This window comes from Euwallacea fornicatus, chromosome 14 (genome assembly GCF_040115645.1).
Source record: "Euwallacea fornicatus isolate EFF26 chromosome 14, ASM4011564v1, whole genome shotgun sequence".
Taxonomy (NCBI): Eukaryota; Metazoa; Arthropoda; class Insecta; order Coleoptera; family Curculionidae; genus Euwallacea; species Euwallacea fornicatus.
The window spans coordinates 1,273,955-1,301,900 of NC_089554.1; the positions used below are offsets into that span (position 1 = coordinate 1,273,955).

A 27,946-nucleotide genomic window follows, 5' to 3' on the forward strand; every position below is an offset into this window, starting at 1 on the left:
TGTCCAAGCAACATTATTTATTTGATGTTTTAATTTTTACGTCAAACTTTTTAATGTTTAGTGTTGATTGGGTGTCCATTTGTCAAGTAAAAATGATTGATAACTATGAAAAATATGACATGATAAAGTATTTCATATTATCAAATGAAAACTCACAAGTAGCCTATGAGTTATATTTCCATACAGCGACATCACCCAGATAAAAGACTGTTTGAGCAATTGAAAAATAATACAAAAAATTATGGAAGCTTCAAAAGTGTATATTACAACATTACAATTTAAATAAAAATAAGGAAATTCAAGAACTAAATATAATTGGAGAAGTATTAAAAGATCCAAATATATTGTTTATTTTTGAAACAACTCTAAAGATACCTATATAGTTGAAAATGGATTAAAATAGAAGTTTTTTGAACTTATAGTTTACTGTGATTTTCATTTAAAATAATAAACTTATGTCGGTTTTTCACAGAACGGTACGCTGTAGCAAAAAACTGAGTACGCCACTGCAAACACATCGAAAAAGTGCTTTAACAATGTTTTTATTTTACTGCAATATTATTCTAAACAAAAAAGTTATGAGGAATTTTGAAAATAGATGAAATTTTAAAAACGCCCTCTAGCACCGCGAACTGTAAAGATATCGAAATACGGTTTTCGCCATTAATATTCTCTAAAACACTGAGTTTTTGACAAATATATGCTAGTTTTCTCTATCTAACTGAGAAATAGGGGTTTTCTGTCAAAATACTCCAAATCTGAACACTCTGTACATTGACGGTCAGATAATCAGTAGAAATGCAACTAATATTTATTTATCAAGATTATATTACCCCGACTCTAATTTCTTCCTCTAGCCACACATTAAGAATTCTATTTTTGTTGCACACGTTCGAAATGTAAGTAATTTAAAAGAAATAATGCAAGAGAAAATCCCTCAAGCTGTAAAAAAACAATATGTTGAAAAGTTTTATTTCAGCTGTAACGCTTTGCTAACGCTTTTATATATAGGAAAGCTTAACGAAAAGGGTCATACACATGAATTTAAATATGTATATCCCCAGGTTGATGATTGGGACACTAAAGAAAACACACTGAGACACGTTAGCTTTAATAAATTCTTAGCCTACATATGTTTTGCTTAAGTTTCATGATACTATTTTTAAAGAGACATTGATATTATGTTTCGTTTGCACAAAATTTTGATTAAGTAAAATATTCAAAACTTCTTTGAAATAAATTATTCTGCATTAAATGTTCAACTTCATCTTATCTAACAAGCTCTCTATGTATACCCCTTGAAAGCAACTTAAAATTTCATTGGAACTATATGACACTTATGACATGAATTGCAGGTCATTAAAAAGAAACGAACAAAAAAAATTTAAATATCCTTTAATATTCAAATACATCATATTCGCTTCCTCGCATATTCCACCGCGAAGGTCAGTGTAAGGTGAATGTAAATTCTCAATAAAAGGACAAAAAAGATGGCGCTTCCAAATATAGGTCACGTCAACATTTCAGACATTCCATTGCAAAATGTTTGGCACGAGTTACACGGAACCTCCTATTTAATAAAGAGATAGTCCTCAAGAAAAGTGGGTTAGTCGGGCACCACAAGTAAGACAAAGTACGAAAACGTTGAGATCAATGCTAAATAAGGATGTCAGATATGCGATATATGATTGGTCTTTAGAACTTAATAGATCAAACCATATATCTATCCTTTTCCCGGATTCCCCAGTGGAATGACTCTGATAGAAAAAGAATGATAATGTTGCGACTGATTCAGATGTCTCGTTCGTTCGTCTTATCATAACCTCAAAAATATTTATTTTAATTTTAGTTTAGCAATACAGAAGATTGTTGATATTACGTTATTTACAACTTAAATGTATGAAATGTAAGTAAAACTTTTAGTGTTTACTATGTATTAATTAATGCCGGAATCAGTATTAGTTTATATCATCATAAGCAATGCCATTTATCCTTAAGAAATCGACTAAAGTATTTTTAAGGAAGTGGGCAACTGTGCCATTATGTGCGGAGGAAAAAGTTGCAAAACACGAGAAATAGTAATAACTTAACTATATAGAGGCATTATCGATTAGTGTTGCGTATGAGCGGTGAAATAACGCTAATCCAAGAAAAAATCATACTTTACTTTAGTTTCCTTTTCACTAAACATTTAATGGTTATTTCATATTCCAATGTAAGATCAAATACCTTTTTCTTTTAACGTGTCGTTTTGATTCAAAGTAAGATGTGAAAAATACAAAATGAAGAAAGAAATTCATACTTGAAACAATTGTTTCGTTAATTAAATATTTATTGACTAATTTAATATAATTAGAATGGAAGATCAAGTAATTGTTTTTATATGTGCTTTGTTGTTGTGAAGCAAGGTGTGAAAATTTCAAAATGAAAACAAAATGAGTCATATATGTTTCTAGAGTATGTTTTATTAAATATTTAGGGGTTGATTTTGTATTATCCAAATGAAAGATCAAAAATCTTTTCTTTATTTTTTTATATTTACTGTTCCTATCTTGAAGAGTTTTCTAATAATTTGGGTTTCTAAATTTGTTTTATAGCAACAAAATTGAGTATGAAAATTGAACATCTTTCCAAAAGTTTGCGACATAATCAAGCCAAGTAGTTTGATACTTTTATGAAATGTTTGCCTTTAGTTGAAAATAAAATAACTCGAAAAAAATAAATGCTTTAAAAATTAAATTTTCCGTAGTAATGCCTTCCTTGATATCAAATTAAATTAATGAACGTCATCTCTCTACAATTTCAACGCAAAGTATTTTAAATAATTACTCTTCAATCCAAAACACCATGTAGATTGTTTTATAACACGAATATCTTTCTCACCACTATAATGAAAATGATTGGTCCATATAATTCTTTGTTTTTTGTGGTAATAATTATATATTATGGTAGTCGTGAACAATGACATTATTCATACTAGTAAAAATCTTTTACTGGCGTTTCTCTATCTAATTTAGAATGACTGAAAAATTATTTAGTACTTAGGCAGTAAAAGTTTTACTTTATAGCCTATTTTCTGTCATTAAAAGGCTACTTTTTTTTAATGGGAGAAAAAGTATTTACCTGGTGGTCATTTAGGTTATACATATTGTTATAGTAAGATGCTAATCTACTAAATCACCCACATTAATTTGTGAAGTACAATACCTATTATTTATATTTTAATAGACCTTATTGTTGGTCATAGACAAAGTATAGTATTATACTTGGTTTTTGTGGCTATTATTCCCACGGGAAACCTGCGCCCCATGTACGACTAAAAAGCTACACGTTTCCGTTAATATACAGGGTATCCTCGAATTACATGGCCAAAATAATACCGCAGATTGTTTGAGTGAAAATAAGTCAATTTAACTAAACTTCCCTCAGTCCAAAAGTTGATAATTATGGAGCTACAGGGTGTTAAAGTTGAAAAAAAAATCACATTTTCTTTAATATCTTTCGATTTCTTTGAGTTCATTTCACGAAATTTCATATTTGAGGGTGTTTTAGGATACGAAATTCAAATTTATTAACGATTTAGTTGTTTCTTCTAGGGGGCGCCACAAGCGACCATTAGGACACATTTAAATCTCTGTAACTTTTTCGTGCCACGGTGTATATTATTTTGGTATTTAAAAACCTTTTTCCCTACCTTTTATACTTAGAAAAGGTATACTTTATTGACGTCGCTAGAAGCAACGGTTTTGGAGAAAAACGCATAATTCTAATGCGCTGCATATTTGCGTTAGCGCTTTTAAGTAAATAACTCAATTGGCTATGTTTTTAATTGACATTTTAACACTTGAATTTGTTTCTCAAATGTCAGTTTTTTTATTTAGCCCTTAGTTTTTCTTGTCAGTTTCGCTTCTTGTTCCTGTAAATATCCATAAGTATGGCCAATAAATTCACTTATTCTGAAATGGTGGATATGCTGTTAGTTTATGGAATTTGCCGTTGTAATAGTCAAAATAATATCTGATTTTGAAAACTTATTGTTATATCTTTACTAATAATTATTTTTGAAAAACTTAATTTTTTTTAACGGAAAATAATTTTAAGGTAATTTGCATGCATCATCAGGCTTAGATGCATTTTTCTCCAAAACCGTTGCTTCTAGCGACGTCAATAAAGTATACCTTTTCTAAGTATAAAAGGTAGGGAAAAAGGTTTTTAAATACCAAAATAATATACACCGTGGCACGAAAAAGTTACAGAGATTTAAATGTGTCCTAATGGTCGCTTGTGGCGCCCCCTAGAAGAAACAACTAAATTGTTAATAAATTTGAATTTCGTATCCTAAAACACCCTCAAATATGAAATATCGTGAAATTAACTCAAAGAAATCGAAAGATATTAAAGAAAATGTGATTTTTTTTTTCAACTTTAACACCCTGTAGCTCCATAATTATCAACTTTTGGACTGAGGGAAGTTTAGTTAAATCGACTTATTTTCACTCAAACAATCTGCGGTATTATTTTGGCCACGTAATTCGAGGACACCCTGTATAAGGACTATTAAAAAAGGCTGTATAATAATACACTATCATTTAATTTGTCTGATAAATGCATTCCGAATCAAAATTTTTTGTAAATGGGTCATATTCCAGTAAAATCACCCTCCAAGAGTTACTCAGACTGGTTTAGCAATATTACTATTTCATAATCCATTAAATTATTAATATTTGATGAAAAACTTGAAACATACAACTCTAACCAGCTAGAAGGAAGCTTGCATTTCTTGTTTAAAACATTAAAGTTCCCGAGAGTTTATTATTTTATTCTCCGCAAGAATAAAGTTTGTTTTCTACTCTTTCAAACAAAAGCAGCTCGCTGGTTTTCTTGGAGTTAATTGAGACAAAACAATCTAGTTTTGATTATGCCAACAACATGTGCCATAAAGGGAATTTGGATGTAACAAAGATTAAAATTAAAGAGATTAGAAAATTACAGGTCTTTATACTTCTAAGCCTAAAAATTAGTTACATTAGCGAGTATAACTTTTATAGGACCGTAGTTTAAAACGTCAGTACTGTTGATTTTTTCCAGAGTCAATTTGTTTCGAAATTGGCCAAATAACACACATATACAGAAATTTCACAAATTGCTTTTTTTACTTTAATCATGATTCATTTTCCGTCCATTTTTATTAATTGCGCAAACTTTCTCCAACTTTGTAATTGATTCCTCCAATCTCGCTAAAAAAATCTTAGAAAAGTTACTATTGTGAGATTTATTATACCTCATTGGTCGTGGTTCGCTTTGTGGAACTATGTACCTAGAACTTCAATTACTCGTTTGTTGAATCGTTAAATCGTGAAAGTTTTACGATTTCCTATTTTGAAAGCTAAATTGCGACACATAGAAACTAAATTTCGGTAATTGTTACTCGTTTGATGGTTATTTTGAACAAGTAAGCTAAAATCGATAGCTTATTTAATCCATGTAGGTTAAGGTTTCTTACGTGGCGAACTAAAACAATGATTTGTTACTAATCTCTAATAAAGTTTTGAATTTATAAATAGGATCTTTTAAACTACATGGGTTTAAATTTTGGGTCCATAGGAATTACGTAAATTTAATAGGAAACAGGGTTCGAATTCTACGATCTATCAAGAAACCAAAGGCTATATTTTTTACCAGTTTTATTTATTATGGGAAGAATAATTTTTGTATCTACGTACATTTTAAATTCCAATTTAAATTAGTTTAACGTATGCATGGTGGTTTGTACACAAAATGAATGTGGCAGATAACATCGTGCTTTGCAAATGGTTTAATTTCAATATACGGGCACGGGTTCACTGTTCTCTGGTTGAATTTAAACTACTAAGTTCTTTATAAAATAGGAGTCAATTCTGCCTAGCAAATCAAACTGAACTTTCTCCAAAAAAGTACCGATAAAGAAATTGCTCATTATTATTGTTGGACGCTGATGAAAAGCAAATTTGCCCATTTTTGTCCTATTTATAAACCTTCGACTTTATATAAGAACCTGTCGGTAAGAAATAAAAGGGCTTTATCTTTGTTGACGTGCAATGATGGATTTGCTTTCTTTGATAATATTAGCATACATCCAATCGATGGGCGCTGGCTACCCAATCATCGATTATTCACACGCAACTTTAGAGTCTGAGATAACTAAGAAATTTTCATTTCAGGCATTCAAAATTATTTTTAAAAACGTAAATATAGAATTAAATCAATAAAAACTTAAAAATAAATCTACTTTGACAACCTGTGTTTAGGGAATTATTAACTTTAGAATAAGGTAAGTTAGGTTAAACATCGCATTGCAACTTCAGGCGTCTACCAAGCCTTTAAATACGAAATCAGAATTTGCCAATAGAGGGCCCTAGCTGTCAATGTGGTTACCGTAAAACCCCCTCATTGGCGCAGTTCCCTTTGTTTACATCTGATCAAGATTTTCAACTCAACATAATACAAATTTCATGAAACAAAATAGTTTGGAATAGTGTTGAACATGTCGAATTTAGCTTCTGGAAACAACGATTTACAAACAGCATTGATGTTCTATTAGGATTTGAAGAAAACTGCTGCACAATCGCATCGAATATTTATCGAAGCTTACGGCGAGCATGCTCTTGGTAAATCACAGTGATTTGAGTTGTTTAAAAAGTTCAAAAGTGGCAATTTTAACTTGAGAAACTTAGAACGTGGAAGACCGGCAAAAAAATTGGAAGACCGTGTATTGCAAGCATTGTTAGATAAATATGATGCTCAAATGTACTAGTAACTATAAGATCAAATAAATTTGACACGAAAAGCTGCTTCCCTACATTTGAAAGCCATGGGAAAGATCTAGAAGATGAGAAAATGGGTTCCACATGAACCAAGTGAAAGACGGTAGGAAAACCGAGAAAGCACTTGTGACGCGGTGCTTGACAGATACAAAAAAAAAATTCTCTATCGAATTGTGACTGGTGATGAAAAGTGGATATACTTTGACAATCCTAAGCGTAAAAAATCATAGATAACTTCAGGTGAACCATCGACATCGACTGCAAGGCCAAATCACTATGGGCGAAAGACAATACTCTGTGTGTGGTGGGATGAGAAGGGTATGTTCTACTATAAGCTGCTAAACCTGACGAAACTATTAATACTGAATGTTACTGACAACAAATCATAAATTTGAATCAACCTTTGCTTGAAAACGACCAAAATATTTAAAAAAACAACACAAAGTGATTTTGCTTCACAACAATGCCCCATCACAACTGTAAAACAGGTCAAGGAAATGATTGAGGTGTTTAGTTGGGAAATACTTTCATATGCAGCTTATTCTCCCGACTTGGCTCCATCCGATTACCACTCATTTACGTTTATGGAAAACTCACTTGCTGAGCAGCGTTTCACTTCTTACGAAAATGTACAAAAATGGCTCGATGACTGCTTTGCCACAAAAAAGTAATAGTTTTTTTGACGTGGCATCTACAAATTTTCAAATAGTTGGAACAAATGTAGGCAATACTTCGAATACAATATTTTTTTATCATATTTATACAATAAACATGCGTTTTTTGAACAAAAATTACGGTGTCATATTTGCATACCTAGTATGGTAGTAGTACAAGTTTTATAAAAGATTTACGAGAAGATTCTTATAAACAGATGATATGATAATTGCATGTTTAACTTGAATGTGTTTTTTATATTATTTTGTTATTAGGAAATTTCGAAACCGGCCGCGTTCAGGTTAGTCATTTAAAACTCCTAGAATAAATTTTATATACAAAGAAAACAACAGACTGACTCTTTCCAAAGCCTCTACTACAGTGTCAACTATAGATCAATTGCTTATTATTAAAAAATTATATATCCATGAAATAGTTCAATATGTGTGAAAAATAACTGCCACGTTTCCCTTCGTTATAAAGGGCTCGTGGACAAAACAGGTAAGCCAAACAAAATAATTAGTCTAAAGACTTTACTTCACTAAACCGCGTTCGCTCATTACGTTGCCAAACTTTAAAGGATAAATGCCCAGAACCTACTCCAGAATGGAAAGAGGCCTTGAATCTTACGAGAGCATAAAAAACAACCCCACTTACTTTAATTAGTCCCAGTTATGATGCTGAACAAGGGTGTTTTAGGGATGTATACACAATTTTCAATAAGGTTAAAAGAACGAAACAGCTTCACTTACTGTAGGCAGAAGAAAGGGGCTGATGAGTTTAAATGGGCTCCAAATAGGTGTATATTAAATGAAGGTGAAAAACAATACGTGCATAAGTTATAAATATCTTAATTTAAAAAAATTAATTAAATCATTAATTTTTAAGTAAAATTTATAATTTTTATTCAATTTTAAATTATTAATAGATAATATTAAAGCCGAAACCATTTGTAGACCAACGGCTCATAAATATATCGAAGTGAACAATACTTAATAAAATTGCATTGTTGTGTTCCTACTTAAATAAATATCACTATATTACCTTTTCTAAATTTATATGTCCCATTAACATATCCATTAAATCATATCATTGTAACATAATCCATTAAGGGATAATTTTGATAAAAAGTGATTGGTTCAAAGACTGTTTAGCGGTCATAAAGTGATACATAAAATCATATATAAAATGTTGTATGTAATTCGTACGTTTTTAGGTTTTATTTTACTTCTCATCCTGTTCTCGTCATACAAGAACATATTCGCCGGCTCGTTCCGTCATAAACTAATTTTGTCACAAATTTTTCCACCTTTTTGGTGAATTGTATAATAATATTCTGACATTAAAGCATTATTTATTGATTGATTGATTAAGTGGGCTTGTCGTTGGACAATACCAGACCATAAAGGTTTTGTTTGAATAACGCAAAATTTCTTCCCACCGGGAAATCTATCTGTATGCAAACAGGACTAAATAAAATTACCACAATCGCAGAGGGACATATTTGTCATAACATACAGGGTAAAAGCGAGGATAAAACTATTGAAGCAATTAGCAGAATATGTGTGTAGTTTGCACGGGGGAGTACAAAAGTTAAAGAGAATAATTTGAAACGTCATGTTACATATTACATCGTTCTAATTTAGTTTATTGAAATATAAGGTAACTTTATATATGCACGCGTCCAAAAAGAGACTAAAAAGCCAGGCACGGAAGGCTATTTTTCAGCTTTCGTGAACCAAAATCTAATTACGTTATTAGGAGATTGTTAGTTGAGTTAATTTAGTTATGATATACAACGTAAAGTAAATCCCTTATTAAATCTGTTAATGTTCCAGTGTACACAGTGACGAAATTTTCATGTATATATAGGAAATCTCGGAAACCATAAGAGATAACTACTTTAAATAAATTCTTGGCTTTTAATTTTAATACTAGTTATATAGATATTATTACCAGATTATTTGCATTTTTTTTAGTAAATATTAATAATAATATAAGTAAATAAAAATTAAAACTTAAACACAACAACATATACAAGGTGACCCACGAATGTGGGACCCTATCCGTATCTGGAAAATTATGATTAGGAAAAAGTTGAAATTTAGGTATCATTCTAAAATGCAAGTGATCTATTGATTAAAAATATTTTCATGAAAATGCCACTTCTGGTTATACCGGAAATGAATGTCAACTAGTTTACATCGTAAATATTTTTCATATATAATGGTCTGTATGAAAGTTTTCGCGAGATCTAGAAATTCAAAAAAAAATTACAGTTGTACCTATTAATGTATTTTCTACTAATTCGCAAATTCTAATTTTTCAATTATTTCGACATCAACAATAGGCTTGTTTCGTCCGTAAAACATTTTAACAGATCCATTAGTTTTAAAATGATCTATTATATGTTTAAAGACTTTTCGTGACGACCTCATTTTTCTAGATATCATATATCCAATTTATTATATGTTCTGGTTTATACTTCGTTCGTATAATTTACAGGTGTCGCCATACTTAAAGTAGAATACTGAACATTGAAAAGTGTTTTTTGAACTAAAATAAAAACAGTTAAGTTTAACAACTGAATCGAAAAAAGAACTTATTTTTTATGTTAAATATGTATTCGTTGAAAAAATATGGGGTCCTATTTAAAAAATGAGTTTTTTTACAATTTTTGAATGGCCATTTTGGGCTATCTTTTGCGTCTTGTTTGAAAAAGCATGATTCAACTTACAGATCCAAGGGCAGTAAAACAGTTTATAAAAAGCTTAAAATTTAATAGCAAAATATTTAGCCATTTGCGAATTATTAGAAAATACATTAATGACTGCACTGTTTTTTTTTTTTAATTTTAATTATCTGAAGAACTGTAAAATTAAAGTGTAGAACATTATGCATGAAAAATGTTCATAATTTTCTGTCGAACTGAAATTTGATATAATATACGGGGTGTTCCATTTAAATTAAGCGAGTTGACGTTCGTGTCCGGTATAACCAGAAGTAGTATTTTAATGAAAATATCTTTAATCAATAGATCACTTCCATTTTAGAACGATCTCCGAATTTCAAATTTTCCTAGTAATAGTTGTCAAGAGATGGATAGAGGCCCATATTCGTGGGACACTCTGTATACTCCTGCACAACTACTAATTAAATGAAAAATCAATATGATGTTATAGTAAAACTTCAAGGTGCATCAATGGATGATTTTACGAGAGCAGCATGTAAGCAGAATATTGTAGGTACTAATTCAATTTGAAACGAAGCTAACAAGCATATAATACGGAGAAAATTGAGTGGCTTATCATTAGCAACCAGGTATAATTTATATCTGTATCCTGATGGAAGGTGGATAATTACAAGCAGGAATGATAGATAAAACTCCGGTTCAGCTAGCAATATTGTCATATAAATTTCGTCCGATTAAATTTGAATTAAATTTGGTTCAACAATTTTGCTTGAATTTGGTTATTAATAATTATAGTGCCAACCCATTAATCAAAGCGTTCGATAAAATTTCAGGGAAATATCGTAAAAATTGGTTCGTATCCAGGAGTGGGTTGCGTACACTTCAGTGAGAGATGGGAGAGAAGTCTGAGAAAAACGTTGGAAATTCCCCAAAATTCTAATAATTACATTGTGTAATATTAACGCAAAACATATCACTGAGTGACGAAAGACCATTTGAGTGACGGATTTTTAATTTATTTTTAGCATCGCAATTCACAACTTGTGGAAAGTTATTTTTAAAAATTACATTGCTGACTTGTTATATGATAGTTGATGATGTAAAAAATCGAGACTTACACATTCACATAAAAAATCATACTTTATCAAAGATTCATCAGTGGGCTTAATTTATCACATTATCACCTATTCAGGAATATGTTAAAATATCCCACTTAGTGTGAATAACTTATCGATACTGTGTTAAAAACCGACACTAAATATAAAATTATAAGCTCACATTGTACAGTTCGCGTTGCGTATACACAAACCCTGTTACCTGAGTGGAATAGAATTCCAATCCAAACTCAAATCTTGCGGCAATTACTAAACATTACCTCTAAGGCATGTGTACCGTGAAATACATGTGTAAAGCAAATCAACTTACTTACTTCACAAGTCTATATTTGAGCGTGCACTTGGTACTTGAAACGTCGAAGGTAGTGTAAATATTTAAACAGATTTAAACAAACGTGTTTAGGTAATTAAATTTTGTATTAAAATAAACATTGTCTTTTCCACTTTGGTAAAAGTGAGCTGTTTGAAACTTCAAAGCAATAAAAATATGTTAATTTGTTGATATTCAAATAGGTGATTGGTAATGTGCAAAAAGATGTCGTCACATAGGGGATGTGATAATTATTCGTTTTGCCACAAATGAGGGGAATATGTGTGTAATTAGTGTAATATTTCAAACTAAGATAACGTAAGGTTTTGTGGCCTGATGGGAGTATAGGTTTACGTAACAGACCATCAAAAAGTTGGAGAATGTCAATTTTTTGAGCGCGGTTTGTAGATTAATGTTGTCGAAAAGGAAACGGCAACGCCCACTTTAAAGATATCGAAAGATTTCGAGATGGATTTACTGAAATGTGAGGATATAAATAAAGGATTTGAAAAATCAGGGTAATAACGTGTAAGCGGAATTCACCTATATTTACTCACAACAAAACAACATTCTTAACAATGCGGTACGCCAACAAAAACATAAATTCGTTAAATTTTTTCAAGATACGTTACGTGAATCTATAAACCAGGCTTAATTAATGTTCGTCATTCATTGAGTGTCTCCGATTAATATCGAATTGTTATAGATAAGTCATCACTCAAATTAAAAAAAATCCACCCTCACAATACTTCACTAGTGTAGAATTTTGGTTGCTATAACTATTGAAGTTTTTTCCCTTACTGATTGCTTTTAATTTTTTAGTAGGTAAATCAGTATAAAAGTAATAGAAATAGTATTGCGGCTATATTGATAAAGGAATTAAACATTGATTTTTTTAGATACATTTTTGGGTTAAACCAACGTTAAAAATAGGATTGTGTGTCATTATGGATCCAACATGCTTTGCTATTATTATGAAAATATGTATAATACTTTTCTATTATTCGTAATATTCTGGGTCTAATTACATTTACTGGTTTGCCCTCAAGGAAAATATCCAATTTTCTCTCGAAATTAATTTCCTCACCTCCAACTACTTTTTCAACTCGATTATTTGCACCGTGTGAGCAACTCTGAATAAAAATATGGAATTCTTATACATATAATAAGGGTTCCAATACGTGACAGATTTTTGTCTAAAAAATTTACGATCTTTGATAAATTGTCGACAATTGTTTACTACATCCAGGCCTAGATTATTGTGTAAGAGTATATGCATCCAATTGGATTGTTTTTAAGTCGGCCTTGCTATAGCCTCCTGCATTCCTACTTTGTAACAATACTCCTACCATAATTTGTAGAAGTAAATTGATAGTACCTAATTAAATCCATTATTTGTGCGTCTAATCAATAATTCGATATTAGATATATTAAGTATACCTTTAGTAATATGTGCAATAATTCTTTATATTATTTGTTTATGAAAGATGGGCAAATTTGAGGTTAAGAAATAAATTGGCTTAACAAACTTTTTTTGTGTATCCAGTTTTATTGATATCAATGTAAAGCAGAAGCACGGGAGTTATTTATGAATATATATAATACCAGACAAATGGCCTCCTTTAGCGCGTTTGCAGGTGCCACCTCTTTTGATGAAATTTTGAAGCACTTTCCAATAAAGGTACACTTATCTCGGCAATACCGCGATGAATTTCATTTTTCAAACCATCAATCGTTTCTAGATGGTTCACATAAACACAATTTTTGAGATAGCGCCAGAGAAAAAAGTCTAAAGTTGTTAAATCACACGATCTTTCAAGCCAGTTGACATCACCAAAACGAAAAATAATGCCATCATCAAAATTTAGTCTCAATAATGTGATTATTTGCTGCGTTGTGTGACTTATGGCACCATCCTGTTGAAACCATAAGTCGTCTGTGTCGATATCACCTAACTGGAGCCACAAAAAAATCATTTATCATGGTTTGGTAACACACGCTATTGACAGTAATGGCATTATCGTGCTCATTTTAAAAGAAGTAGGGACCAATTATTCCTCCTGACTACAAAGCATACCAAACAGTCAATTTTCTGAAATACAATGGTTGTTCAATAATGGCTCTTGGATTTCCGAGCCTCACAATGACAATTTTGCTTGTTCACACGGCCATTCAAATGAAAATGGACCTCATCACTGAAGAAGATTTTGTTGACAAAATTGCGATTTTTATTCAATTTTTCGAACAACCAATCAACAAATGTTCGACGTAAAAGATGAAAATCCTTAAGCAGAATGTTACGCGAAGTGCCTCTAGGAATGCCCAATTGCTGAGGACGAAGAGCTGAGATTTCAGGCTCATCTTCAATACTTTGCTTTACAGCGGCTACATTTGCAACACTACGATCACTACGAGCGTATTGTTTTGGTCTGACGTCAGAAAGAGTACCGAGGGCTTTAAATTTAGCCGTTATATTGCACACATCAATCTCAGAAGGAGCCTGTTTACGAGGAAAAGATGAACGAATTTTCACCATTTTGATAATGAATTTGAATAATTAAAATGCGTTGTTTAAGAGAGTAGCAGTCCACGATTAAAATTTCTCAAGTTGATACTAAATAAATGTCAAAGAGTGACAGGTCATTCTTTAACATTTCATTAAATGACAGGCAATTTACTTCATAACCTTAAATTTGCTCACCCTTTATTATAATTACATCTATCACGTAGCCTTTAAGTCAAAACATCAAAAAGTTCTCGATAATAATTGGAGTTTTATAAATTTTTGCCACTATTCTCCTACTTATCTGCTATTCCAATTAACAGCAGAGTTATTGTTAAGTAATTCCAACAGCTGCAACAGTTATTCTCTAGCTTTTAACGAATCTCGAGTAGTTTAGAAAGCAAAACAACGACATTTTCTGCTTGAACTCTCTTGCAAACTTTATTGGAAGTCACAACTGTCTAACAATTTAAAAGCAATACAAAAAATAAATTTCCCGATAAGATCACAGAATGGTACGAGTTGCTTCTTATAAACTTTGCTGGATATTAGCAATAGATCCTATTGGGTTTAGTGGTTTTCCTGGTCTTTAACAGGATCTCAAACAATAAATTGATTCAATATTTGTGTGTTGTCAGATAACACCACATAGATTAGATTTGTTAACTTCGGTTCTTTTATACAAAACACTAATAATAGTAAATATAATAATAATTATGTGCTGTGTAACAATAAAATATTGTTAACTTAACCGAACGCAGCGTCATGATCAAATTAGGCAAACAATGTGAATATAGCACATCGGAATTCTAACAAATGGTTTATATGTAAATGTTTGTTTCTAGACTTTTTCAGGTTATTGACATGGTGTCAAATGAATCTTCAAAATTTAACTTCAAAATCACAAGCCCAGTTTCTCTAGCAAAAACTAAAATTTCAATAATGCCCTGAATGGCAACGTGGTGCTGTTTTTTTTGTCAAAAACAATATTACTGCATTAGATAATAACTAGTGAGTACGAGGAAGATGGGTATGTTAGAGACACTGTTCAGGTACAATTAAAATGTCAAACATAAATTATTTCCAAACCAAACTAACGATTTATAAGGTAATTGAAGAAAGTATTGTAGAGTCCAAGTGTAAAGGTATCTAACTGCCCTTGTTTTAAACTCTCCCTGGAATTTAAGCTTCAGATTTGATATATGTTTCATTGATTATCTGTCAAAATATCCAGTTTAGTTGCAGGTGGAGTTTCAAATGAAGGTACGAAACAGAGGAAAATGAGTAAAATTAGTATTCACAGTTAGCAATTTCTTTGTGTTAATAATTTTAAATTCAGAAGTAATTTATTAACTGGGAACGTAGTCAGCATTAAATTTTTATTGTTCTCTGTAGAACATCGTTGGGTGTTTTGTGCAAATGTACTAATGAGATTAATTTTAAAAATATTTTTTGATGAAACAAGATTAAGTTTCTCTAACTACATATACGTAAATTTTAAAATATACGTTTAACATTTTACAGTTGGTTGGAAAATGTTGTAATTCTAATAGTAATGGAAGGGTAATCGTATACTAGAATATATCGATTTCTCCTTAACGATCAAATACATTAGTGTTACCCTTAGTTAATTCATTCACTGGTTAATCAAATACAGTTTCTGATCTTTACAAATAAAGTGACAGACTTCGAGATCGAAACTGCTAGCAAAATGGATCTAATTTCGCAACTAGTTATTATATAGTTATACTAGTAGGTTTAGTTTCACAACTAATCTCGTAATTAGTATCCATGACGCTGTTAAGAAATAGGGACGACAATGATATTTTCAGTGTTCTACACACACAAAACACGGTTTGAAGGTCTTCAAATTTGCTTAGTTTTCATCTAACTTCATTTGGCAGCAAAGTTTGAAAATTGCTACGTTACGTAACGTAATTATTATTCCCTTGAACTTGAAAGCACTGTATTAGTGAAATACATAACTTGCCATATTGGTGTCATGTGATGCAATACTTTGTTATCTGCCTTATGAAACTTGCATCGTAATATGCTAGTATGAAATTAATCAAAAAATGTTATTTTTTGGTTTCTTAAATGCCCTATTGACATAATATGACCACTGTCTGTGGTGATATTTTATATAGTGAAAATTTGAGTCGAGAGAGAAAAGTTCATATATGCAAAGTGCACACATGAAGAGTGTTGTACAACCAATTACCAACGTAAAGTTTTCGAAATTACATATTTTGCATTTAATTTAACTTTTATCCAATATCGTTTTTAATTGATCAATGAATTTGTTTTTTTCTCAAAAAATTATTTTTCCAGCGTATCTTCTGTAACAATTCAATAGAAATATTGTTGCGGTTTCAAGGTATTATGAACATGAGTTTCACAAAGTGCTTGCCAAAGAAATATTATTACAGTAGTCTCCGCATTTATTAAAGGAAAGAGGTAATTCTATTATAAAGCGCATTTAAATCGGTTAATAATGGATAAAACTAGAAAGTCGGTTTAGTTATGGATTAAGGAATCGATGCAATTCGTTCGTTAATTACATAATGAAAAAAATGCTCTTTCATCACTTCACAAGAAACGAAATCTCACCTGTTTAAAAGTTAGATGTATCCAAATTAGTAGTAGCAAAGCAAAAACGGAGAAATCACTGTGAAACACCACTTCCTATGGCTTTTGACACAAAAGCACCCTCACAAATCACTCTAAGTAATGGTCCCACGAAAAAAAGGCAAGTAGGGCTAAATCCCGTTTAACATCCGTCACTTCTTAGTTATCTGGATCGATTAGTTCAGATCCAATTAACACGGAGCCTTCAATCTGGGAAAACCTATATATTTGTCACCACGGTTCAATATCTCTATTAGGTAGTTTATTTTCCTATATTATATAGGCTTCTCACCGGGATGTGTGTTAGGTAGGGTGTGAAATACCAGATTTCCTTTAACTTTATAATTGCGGAGAAAAAAAATGAACTTTCAACAAAAATCGCCTGTCACGACACTCCAATGGGTACCGCTGACATTACTCCAAGTTCAAAACGCTTTTTTCATAGGTCAAGCAAGATTCATCATGATCGAGCGAGATCAACACGATGAAGAAAACAACCGACAATCGCGCGTTCACCACGGCCGCGTGCAACGGAAAATGATCAAAAGCATGTCGAGAGTTCCCGGTTCGAGGATCTGATACCGGCGGCCTGTGGCTCCGCTGTTGCCGCTTTGGGGGGAAAATGGAAAATTATTGGGAGGGGAATGGTTGGAGAAAAACTCACTATGACGTTAGTTTTTTTTTCATGGAGAGACATTAACAAATAAATGGACAGATTAAAGTATAATGAGTCATTAATATTCCCTAATGATTGATCAGTGAACTTGGGCATGACATATACATATATGCATATATAACATTAAATCAGCAAAGGAAGTTGAGCGTGATTTCACTATAGAATTTATTTCCAGTCCAATCATGGCTTCATCTGAGTGAAGTGATGCATATTTATGTGAAATAATATAGAAAACTAGAGATGCATGTATTATTCCAATGATTTCAATATTGCGTGAAGTACCATAGAGTTTGTGCAATGAAAGTTGTTTTATATTAATTTTTAACTTCATGTGTAGATATTCTTGAATTTTTTAAGACAATTAAAGTTCGGTGTTGTATTTTCGGATTTCATCTCGGTTTCAGAGGGAGGTAATAGATCAATTCTGTATGAATCAGTAGACTTTGCTGTATTCATTGTACAAATCATGTTTACACTAATAATAATCATATTCAAACTTTCTTTCAGTGGTTTTGGAAGAAAATTAAACATGAAACAATTGTGTTTTGTTAACCTTAGTATCGAGCTTTCATAAAAACCAAGAATTTTCCACTACTCCGGTTCTATTTTGAGGTTTCTGTGGAATTTGGTTTATAATTGAAGGTGGGGCACATCAATAATCTAGCCCTAAGCGGTTAGTTTCGATATTCTCGAGCGTCTCATCGTCACAGAGATCTTTCTATTCTCAAAATAACGTTTTATCTCAATGAATTGTTTAGTTTTTACCTCAGTGTTTCGTATTTCTGAAAATATTCTTCATGAGTCTTATGCAGTTTTCCTAAATTTTTCTTAAATTTTTTTGTCAAAATTGTGAAAACCTTGAACGCCCAATAAGTTGTTTGTAGACTGGGTACCTAAAACTTTTCTTGTAGTGTGGTTAAGTTGGCACCACCGGTGACGAAGGTGACGTCAATCAATGACGTGCATCGATTTTCTTTTGCCTAAAGTACATTATCTACAACTCTATGGATAGGATGATATTTTCTTGTTTATTTATCCGTTGATATCTGTAGCTCTGTCTAAGAAATCACTCATTTAAGAATGTGTTGAAAAGCGAAGTGAAGAAGATAGGGAGATCAATTTTATATGAAGTCAACGAAATTTGCTGTATTCGTCACATGAGTCATGTTTACTCTAGTAGTTAAGATTTTTAAAGGAATTGAATATTTGCTACAAGATTGCGAAATCCTTGAATCTTTAGTGAGACATTTTTATACAGAATGTCCAAAGATTTTCTTATACAGGATGTTTTCTAAGTGTTCTAAAATATTTGATGGGGTAGTTACCCAGCTCAAAAGAAAAATCATATGATCATAGGTCTGCAAATGCTTCGTTTCCAAGAAACATGGCGTTAAAAACAATATTTGTTTTCCGTACTATGTATCGGTTTGGAGAAAACAAAATCGATAATATTGCTGCGTTAGTACAAAAATGAAACATTATGAAAACGAAATAATACGATATAATAAAATAATTAAATTATACTAAACGAAATTGTTCCATTAAGCCCCATTGAGTACTAAAGAAATTGCTCCATACTAAAGAAAATTACCTCCAGTGGCCATTATACATGCTTCAGCTCGTCGCCTAAGAGATTCCTGCACTCCTCCAAGGATACCGGTATTATCATGGATATTGTTGAAAGATTATAATATCCGATTCCACAGCTCATTTTTAGGGGAAATTGGAGCAGTGTACACCAGCTGCTTCAGATATCCCCAAAAATAGAAATCTAAAGGATTTAAGTCCGGTGATCGCGATGGCTAAGGCTGAGAATATCCTTGTTCAATCTAGCGATTTGTAAATGTATTGTCTAGGTGCTTTTGAAATTGTAAGGCAAAATGTGGAGGCGCTTTATCATGCATAAATCAGAAACAGAGACTTGTCTCCAAAAACACATCTTCAAGAAGTTCAGGTAAAGTATTTCTAGAAAATGTGTAATAGATGTCACTATTTGGTCGATGTGCAAGAAAATACGGTCTAATTAACTGCTCCCTAATGATTTCAGTCCATACATTGATTGAAAAATTTGCCTGATGTTTTGGTTTTGATATGAAATGATGATTTTCTTGTGCCGAATATGATTGTTAGGAAAGTCTTAATACCATGTCATGAAAAATTTGCTTCATCCGTGATCAAAATTTTACTTGAAAAATTTGAGATATTGACATTTATATTCATATAAGTCATTGACACCAATCTGAACGAAGAGGGTAATCGTGATATGAAAAAGCCTGAACACTTTGGACATAGTAAGGATATAGCAGGTTTTTCTTTAGAATGGTACGAACTGCTTCGGTATTAACATGAAAATTGTTAGCAATTCTTCTAGTAGTAATACTTAGTGCGTCTTCTACGACGTGAAGAATAATTTCCTCCAATTCATTAGTCCTAACTGAATGTGGACTACCAGCAATATTTTTACTTATCAAATGAACCAGTCTCTTGTAACCGACGAGGAAGTTGTGTGAAAGTTTCTGAACATAGCGCAAATGTCTTTCTGGGTATCGTTCAGCATACAGACGCCGTACCTGTAAGGAATTTTCATTTGCAAGTCTATAAAAAAAAATGTATCTGGGTCATTTCTTCATTTACAAAGTTCGCTATAATTACAAATTGAGCAACAAGAACTTATTCTGTTAAGCAAAATACTTCAATTAAAATTCGAACAAAGTTTAACACTTTATCCATATTTATGGTAACTGGGAAAATTCAAATTATTTGTTTAGTGATGGTCAACATTATTTATTGAAGTAATTTATTTTTAGAAACGTTAAAATATTAACGTGTTTATAACTCACAAAATTCAATAATATTGTTGATTCTTTTCTTCCAAACCGATACATAGTGCGGAAAACAAATATGAATTTTTAACGCCCTGTATCTTAGAGACGAAACGTTTGCGGACCTATGATCATATGATTTTTTTTTCATGTTTTGAGGTGGGCAATAACCCCTTGAAATATTTTAAAATACTTAGGAAACACCCTGTAGATTGGTTAACTTGACACTACTAATGATGCAGATGATGTCAAATCAATGACATGGATCTATTTTTTTTACATAGAATATGTTATTTACAATTCTATGCGATGATGTTTTCTCGGTTGTTCACCTGTTAATATCTAGATATGTTTCTATCCGAGAAATCAGTGGGTAAGGGGTGTGTTCAAAGGCGATATTAACATTAACCCGAAGGAATAGTTATTTGCCCAACAAGAGGGGAAAGCGTTTTACTCGCGCAAATAATTTGCAGTTAACCTCCGCTTTGCATCTGACATCAAAATTGGAGAGAATACAATGCACCTTCCGTCTGTGGCGTCCATCTGATTTCCTTCACGACCAAAATACTATTTTATGAAGTATGTAGGTATGAAAATATTTTTGCTTCTTTCGGAGTAGACCAAGTATTTTTAAATAAAAACTGAGAAATGGGAAAATCAATAAATAGAAAATTTAATTTTCCTATATTTACGGGCGTAATCTTCGAATTATCATAACTTTAACCAAAAATAACGTGATACATAGTGCTTGATTTCACATTTGCCCGTTTACAAATTTAAATTGAATTTTTTTACTTTTTTATCGCAATGGCACCTTACACGCCTTATCCCAGCTTGCGTTGGGACCAACCTGTATAAATGAAAATTTAATTTAAAAATGCGGGACCAAAGCTAATAGCTAATTCCATTTGCAATTCAGCGCGGAACTCGTGTATCGTTGTATTACCTCACTTACATTGAGTAAAAACAGATGAAAATACGTACATTAATTTTCCGCTAAACTTGCAAATGGAAAATAAAAATTAAAGGATAAAAGCGTTATTGCGAACAATGAATTATTAATTTTAAATGAATTAAACTTTTTCAGAACACTAGTAATAATGAAGGCAAGAGTGAGAGTTTTGCAGCAAGACCAAGATCAAGTTTATTTTTGCAAGATTAAGACGAAGCTCCACGCATCAATAAGGATAAGACTGGTCTAAATTTGGTCTAGCTATGGTCACGACTGGTTGTGTTTCCGTAAAATGAATAATTTTTGGTTTGTTGGTAGGCGCTCAGGGGCCCCTTAGCGGTATTATCTTTTCAGGGGCGGTCAGCAATCATAGTCTCTTTCTAAATCATGAAACTGGGCATCTCCATGGTTGAAACTATCTGTTTCTCTTTGAAGGAGAATATTTACACGGAGCCCAACAGCTCTAAAAACGCTCTGGGGAAAATCGATAATTTTCACCTCCTCCATTAACCTTTCGTGGAAGCATAATAGCGGGGTGTCTTCCTTTACATATGTATATCCAGCAGGAGGGCTGCCGTGTGGTGTCCTCAAGCTCTACTCCCACCTATCATCATTTAATGTTTAAGTGCAGGGTCTTGTGCTCCGACAGGCACCTTACGAAGTATCTGAGCACGTGTTGGCAGTGTCCAGGCTTCAGGCGTGCTAAAACGGGCTACTTGGGACAACGAATTCTGTTGCCTACGCAACTGGATCAAGCAGTTACATTGAGGTAATGTGTATAGTTAATCTTTTTCCTTTATTTTTAGTTACTAGGATGTAATCACACTACTTTCAAATTAGTGGGATGCCCTATATGTGGTCGCAACTCCCGCGTTGTAGATATTTTGAGGAGACGATACCAATTAAGGCTACTGCACTGCTAACTTTTATTTTCAAACGACAGATTAAAAAGTAAAATTCAATTTTAACTTTTCATCAACTGGTAATTATTTATGGTGCTAAAAGTTCGTTTCAGCTACCTATAGGAGTAGTTTTCAAATAGATCTTGTTTGAGTATAGAAGCTATGCAAGTTACACACACTTTCAGGAAAGATCCCGGTGCCGGTGCTTTATTAACCAAACTTGAAAATTATTGATTACCTTAACCAAATAATTTGATGAAATTGATATAAATCATATTTAACATGCCCCAATTATTTCCTCAAAAACACAAAACTCAATTTGTATGGCTTTACATTAAAATCTAACTCTTAATTGATCTGTATGAAACTACTCCGAATCTGTTTCAAATTTCCTTCGTTTATTTACAATTTTATACTGCACTCCGTCTGTTAAATTTTAGAGCATTACTACGACGATTTTGTTTGTGGAAGAATTACGCCATGCTTTTCAATCTGCGCAAATTCCCGCAGAAAGCCTTGTTCTATTGTAATTCAAATATTTACTAATTAACTTTTCAGCTTCAAAAATGCTAAGTCACAGACACGATAACAAATGGACTAGTTTATAGTAAATCACGAACCTTTGTTTTGAAGCAGGAAAGTAAACACAGAGCTTAAAACTGACTGCAGACAGGCAGGACGCCATAAATGGTAGGTTGCTGTTTGCATATATTGTACTGCCAACAAAAACAAGAAGTACGGAAAAGAAGTCAATGTAATTGCACTTAAAAAATTGGAACGTTCTGTACATATAGCGAGGCATGGGATCAAGTGGGAAAATTTTATTACTGATAAAAAACCCACTGTCAATAATTATTAGTGCTGATATTTTGGAACGTTCCTATTTGAAATTGTTCCCATTCGAAAGTCGTGAAAAAGTAAAAATTCAACTTGTCTTATGTATATTCATATTGCTCTCATCTTTGATTCTCTCTGCGTGCTGTGTAGTATTTAAAGGAAAAAATTGCTCGGCTGAAATTGCGAAATTCAAATGTCTCAGTTTTTATGCAGCAAATTGGCAAATCTATCGAAAGTTTGTTGCAAAATAGCCCCTACTGCTACTTTTCAAATCACTCCAAAATGAGTTGGATTATCCTCGTTTAACTCCATAAATATACTTAAGTAAAGAACATATCAAGTTGAGATTGCACGTCTACCGATCGCCGGCCTAAATTTTCCTTAATCCTACACTGGCACCACCACTCCACGATCAGAAAATTGGCAACAGCACTAATGGGTCGTTTAGTAGTGCCATTCAACCTAAGCAACATTTGTAAAATTTAATTATGTCAAATTGGTATTACTCAACGATGTGTGATTTTTGGAGTACACCATTTTCGAAGCTGTCGAATTCAAGATTTGGCTGCGGAATATGGAAAATGAAAAGTTCATGCGCTGTGAATTGGGTTATGGACGAGATTGGGGCAACTCAAATTCTTTGGTTAAATAGAATTTCAATAATAGATTGTAGATTTGCGCAACCATTTTCCCCGAATTTTAAATGCTATCAGGTTTAAAGCGTAATCAATCTAAAACGTAATTTATACGCCTGTCGGGGCGTTATAGCAAAATTGCTGTTCCGACAATTTCAGTCTTCCTTCGGATTTTTGCTAGAATACCAGTATAGTTCAATATCTTCATGCTTTTCAATGAATCAGTCAAAGCAATCAAAAGATAAAACAGCAATGTTTTGTTGATTTAGAGTGTAAATTTATTTCATGCTAATTTTCCGGCCCGGAAAGCGGAATAGATATACTTTCGATTTGCATTGAAAATATTATTTATAAATTATATATAAAATATATATTTACTTATAAAAAAAAGTAATCTGGCGATTGGGCGTTGTATCCGATCAACATTATTTCACTATTGCCCAACTTTCTTTAATTTATTTGAAGTGAAAATGAGTATGCAAAAATGCAGATGATTTAAATTGTCTGCGGCGCTCATTTTCATACATTTAATGCGTGATGGACTTGCTACTTTATAAATTATGTTAAAAGTTTGCGCTCTGATGAAGCAACTTGGCTTTCTCTCAAATGAAATTTGGGTTAATTACCATGGGCCGTAGTAGTTCTCAAACCGAAGCAGCTTATCAAAACATACAGGTTTAATATTCCAGGATTGGTGAGAAATAAGATTTGCCAAAAACGCACTTGAATCATAAGAGGACGGCTGTGATTTATATCAGACTACCTGTCAAGAAATAAATTAAACAAATCGAAAATGAGCATTCAATTTTAAGCAGTCGTAAGCTTTTTGCAAAGAACACAATCTTCACTTGCCTTTCACAGTCTCAAAGGCCGTCTTATGTTTTTTTAATGGACAATGGACTGTTTGTTTTTTATTTTAGACCTCCGCTCTTATCCCATTCCCGAATCCAGAAAAAATCTAGGTAAACTGTTGTAACATGCCAACATTCCCTACCCCTGATGGTTATTTTTGTTCAGAGGCCCAGAGGGAATCTTAGGCAAAGAAAGGGAGATAGGAGTCCAGGCATAAAATTAAATTGAAAAAAGGAATCAATATTGGGATTCCACAGCTGCTGGAGGCCTATATTGTTCATTGATTATCCCACATCTTCATATAAACGGATGAATATTTTGGCTTCATAAGAGAGTTCCCCGATCGTTTTCAATAATTCCAAACTTGCCGCAAATGGTTGGTAACTTGAACTTGTTACTTCAAACAGAGTCCACTTACGGTCAACTCTCGTCGGCATCGTAATAAACATTTTGCAGCAAACCATCAGGCTCTTAATGGAAGCATTCCGTAACATTACGTAAAACTGCCATGGGAAACACTTCAGAAAATTCCTCTTTAATTATGTGAACTGCAGCTTTGCTAAGTTGCTAGTATGTGGGTTTATATTGAAACCATTCCGAAGAAGTAGGTAGCTCCTAAAGCTTCTCTAACAAACAATATCAGGGGCTTTAATATTTTATCAAAAATACGCTGCGGGAAGTTGGAACGTGTGAAGTTTATAAGAGCGTAGGAGAAATCTGTTAGATTACATCTGAAAGGGCATTTGGGAAAATAGGAAATGGAAATTTCCCGTTAGCTTTCAGTTCAGTTCTTCGTCAGCAAATCTCCCATTTCCAGTTATCTATGCTAACTTGTAATAAGCATTTTTATTGCCCATCATAAGCATTTAATTTTACGATGATCCTTTCAGGAAAATGGATAAGTTATCGCTCAGAGAAACTAATCGCTTTAATGGTTAATTTCTGAGAGGGAAACTCAGGCTGGATTAATGATAATTTATGCGTCAAAACGTAAAAAGGATTTCTGCAATTTTACATGAAACTTACCTCAAGGGCGTACGTCTTCAGGGTGCTCGATCACAGGCGTCCCACTCTTCCAGCGGATCTTCATTCCTTCAGCATGTGCTCAGAGCTTTGAAATTGTCATAAGTTGCTACAGCCTTTTTGAGAACTTGTAAAGTGTACTTTCTAGAGATATTAAACGTGTAATAATGAATCTACAAATATAGTAAAGGGTAGTTTAAAAAAACACTCATGTAGGCACGTAAAAATAAAAGGCATGTCTGAGATTAATTTATAAACTTAGGCAAACGCTAAAGGGAAATTGCAAATTACGGTTCGCCGTACACGTAAGGAATTTTTTGTGAAAAAAGTTTCACCTCAAAGATGGGACGTTTATGGAGCGAGTTAACCTACTACGAGGTTTTTTTTAATAACCACCCGTCATAAGCGATATGGTTATAAACACAACCTGCTGTCTTGTCCAGTAAAATAATCTTAATTTAAACACTTACTCATTAACATCCTGTTCAATTCTTGATGGATAGCACTTACCTAAAACAAATTAATTCAGTTAGAATAAGGCATGTGAAAAGAGGGATACAATGTAATACATAATTATTTTAATGGAATTTAAAATGAGTTTCTAATTTTAAACTGCCGCTTTCAGCACTTTACTGCATGGAGAACCAATATTTAACTTGGAGTTACAAATTATATTAATATCGGCATGCCGGCACGCAAACCAGTGTAGTTTGACGTCAAAGGGCTCCAACGGGTAAAGCGATGTCAAACTGAAACCTATCGAGTGGGTTTAATAGTTTACATGAACTGGAATGAGATCGAAAAACTGATTTAGTGGGAAGCCCTTAGACACGAGGATAGTCCCAAAAATATCTGACCTAGCACTTAAAGAAAAAAAAAGTAAAATTTTACATTATTTCTCAGTGTGGTCTCCTTTGAGATTAACTCACTTTCCCCAGCTATTTTTTGTGGCTTCTATATTCTGTTTATAGTAAGAAGCTTAGAATGTTGCAAAATAGGCATCAACCTCGAACCTCACCTCTCTATTATCGGCAAATCCCCTTCCACCGAGCTATTTTTTCAAGTATAGAAATAGAAAACAATCTGAGGGGGCTAAATATGGCGAATGGGGTGAGCGAGGAAAGAGTTCGAAACCGAAATGATTGATTTTGGCCATCAGGATGACGGAAGTGTAAACTGATGCGTTGTCTTGATGAGACAAGACTTTCTTTTTCGCCAAATGTAATCGCTTTTTCCTAACTTCTTCATTTAGATGCCGCAATAAATTTGTATAATATTCTCGTTTGATTGTTTTTTCTTTCGAGAGATAGTCAATAAAAATTATCCTTCCTGCATTCCAAAAAACTCTCACCTGTCCTGCACAGGGAACGATTTTCGCCTTTTTTGGAGCTGATTCTCCCCGTTGAGTCCATTGTTTTGACTGTTCTTTCGTCTTAGGTATGAAATGATGGACCCATGTTTCATCCACGGTTATAAATCGACGCAAAAAATCGGCTTTATTGCTGCGAAACTTTGCCCAACAGTCCCTTGGAAGATCTTACGGCTCTGTTTTTGTTCAATTGTGAGTAATCGCGGCACCCACCTTGCGCACTTCTCTGTTTTACCGAATGCTTCGGTCAAAATTCGATGTTCGCTATTTTTGGAAATGTTTATATTACAGTACAATTTTGTAGATTTTCATCAAAATATATCTGGAATGGTCTGATCTAGAGAGCCATTGGGTCGACCACTGGGGAGTTCGTCTTAGCAGTTGGTACGACCGCATTTAAACTTTGCCATTCAACATTTTACCGTCGTTAACGATGAATCAGAATCTTCCCGAACAGAATCTGACTCCTCTTTTATGTTGGAAGGATTGAGACCATTCAAATGAAAGTATTGAAACATGTATCGATGACCAATTTTTCCCATGTTCACAAAGCCTCTAAAAGCGTTGATTAAAAACTGGTCCAAAACCAACCCAAATCAACGTAGCACCTCCAAACTTTAGACATAAGATTTTCAAGATTAAGTCTTTGTAATATGGGCATATTTTTAACAAAATAATCGCCATCTATATGTCAGGTTAGGTACTTCTAGGACCAACCCCGTATCCTAAACTGCGGTGTTCGCTTCTAGAGCTCAACCATGAAGATCCGCTAACCATAAAGGAGACGAAGTCGGTTAACCCTAACCGAGCAGGAAAATGATAATTCTTAAAAACTAGCAAATCTGAACTCTATTCCAATGATGAGGAAGGTGGTATCTATAGTACAAATAGTTCTTATCTTCTTTGGTAAAACATTTGAGGACCTAGACAAATCTATTAAAAAAATAGCACATCATAACATGCATTCAGCTTATACTTCAGTGCCGTTACATCATTAAGAATTGTTAGTGTTTTTCTCATATTTTCACGTGAATAATGTGATTAAATATTTTAATACCCACTTGTCACAGGACCCAAATATTTTGAGGAGCAAATATAAAAAATTTTATGATACCAGTATACAGTTACAATATTCATAGATTTATATTATATTATGTTATTATGTACAAATGA

At 32.8% G+C, this 27,946-nt stretch overlaps 1 protein-coding gene and 2 long non-coding RNA genes across 6 annotated transcripts in view; 2 read left to right on the forward strand and 1 right to left on the reverse strand.

Annotated features, from left to right (window-relative positions):
- Positions 1-21,754, forward strand: part of LOC136343346 (uncharacterized) — a 95,959-nt gene extending 74,205 nt beyond the window's left edge. The window contains exons 2-3 of the long non-coding RNA XR_010732772.1: positions 21,291-21,431; positions 21,510-21,754. This is a non-coding gene — a long non-coding RNA (uncharacterized lncRNA). The remainder of the gene's footprint in view (positions 1-21,290; positions 21,432-21,509) is intronic.
- dnc (phosphodiesterase dunce) overlaps positions 1-27,946 on the reverse strand; it is a 293,397-nt gene that overhangs the window by 254,031 nt on the left and 11,420 nt on the right. Inside the window, exon 2 of one of the 4 annotated variants that reach the window (XM_066289946.1) lies at positions 25,408-25,548. The gene's annotated coding sequence lies outside the window, so the exon portion shown is untranslated. Of the gene's footprint in view, positions 1-16,687; positions 17,158-25,407; positions 25,549-27,946 lie in introns of those variants that run through there. The other 3 variants (XM_066289947.1, XM_066289948.1, XM_066289945.1) reach the window with 3 other exon arrangements.
- LOC136343342 (uncharacterized) lies at positions 1,804-17,432 on the forward strand. Its single transcript, XR_010732769.1, has 2 exons — positions 1,804-1,906; positions 17,151-17,432. It is a non-coding gene; the product is annotated as an uncharacterized lncRNA (long non-coding RNA).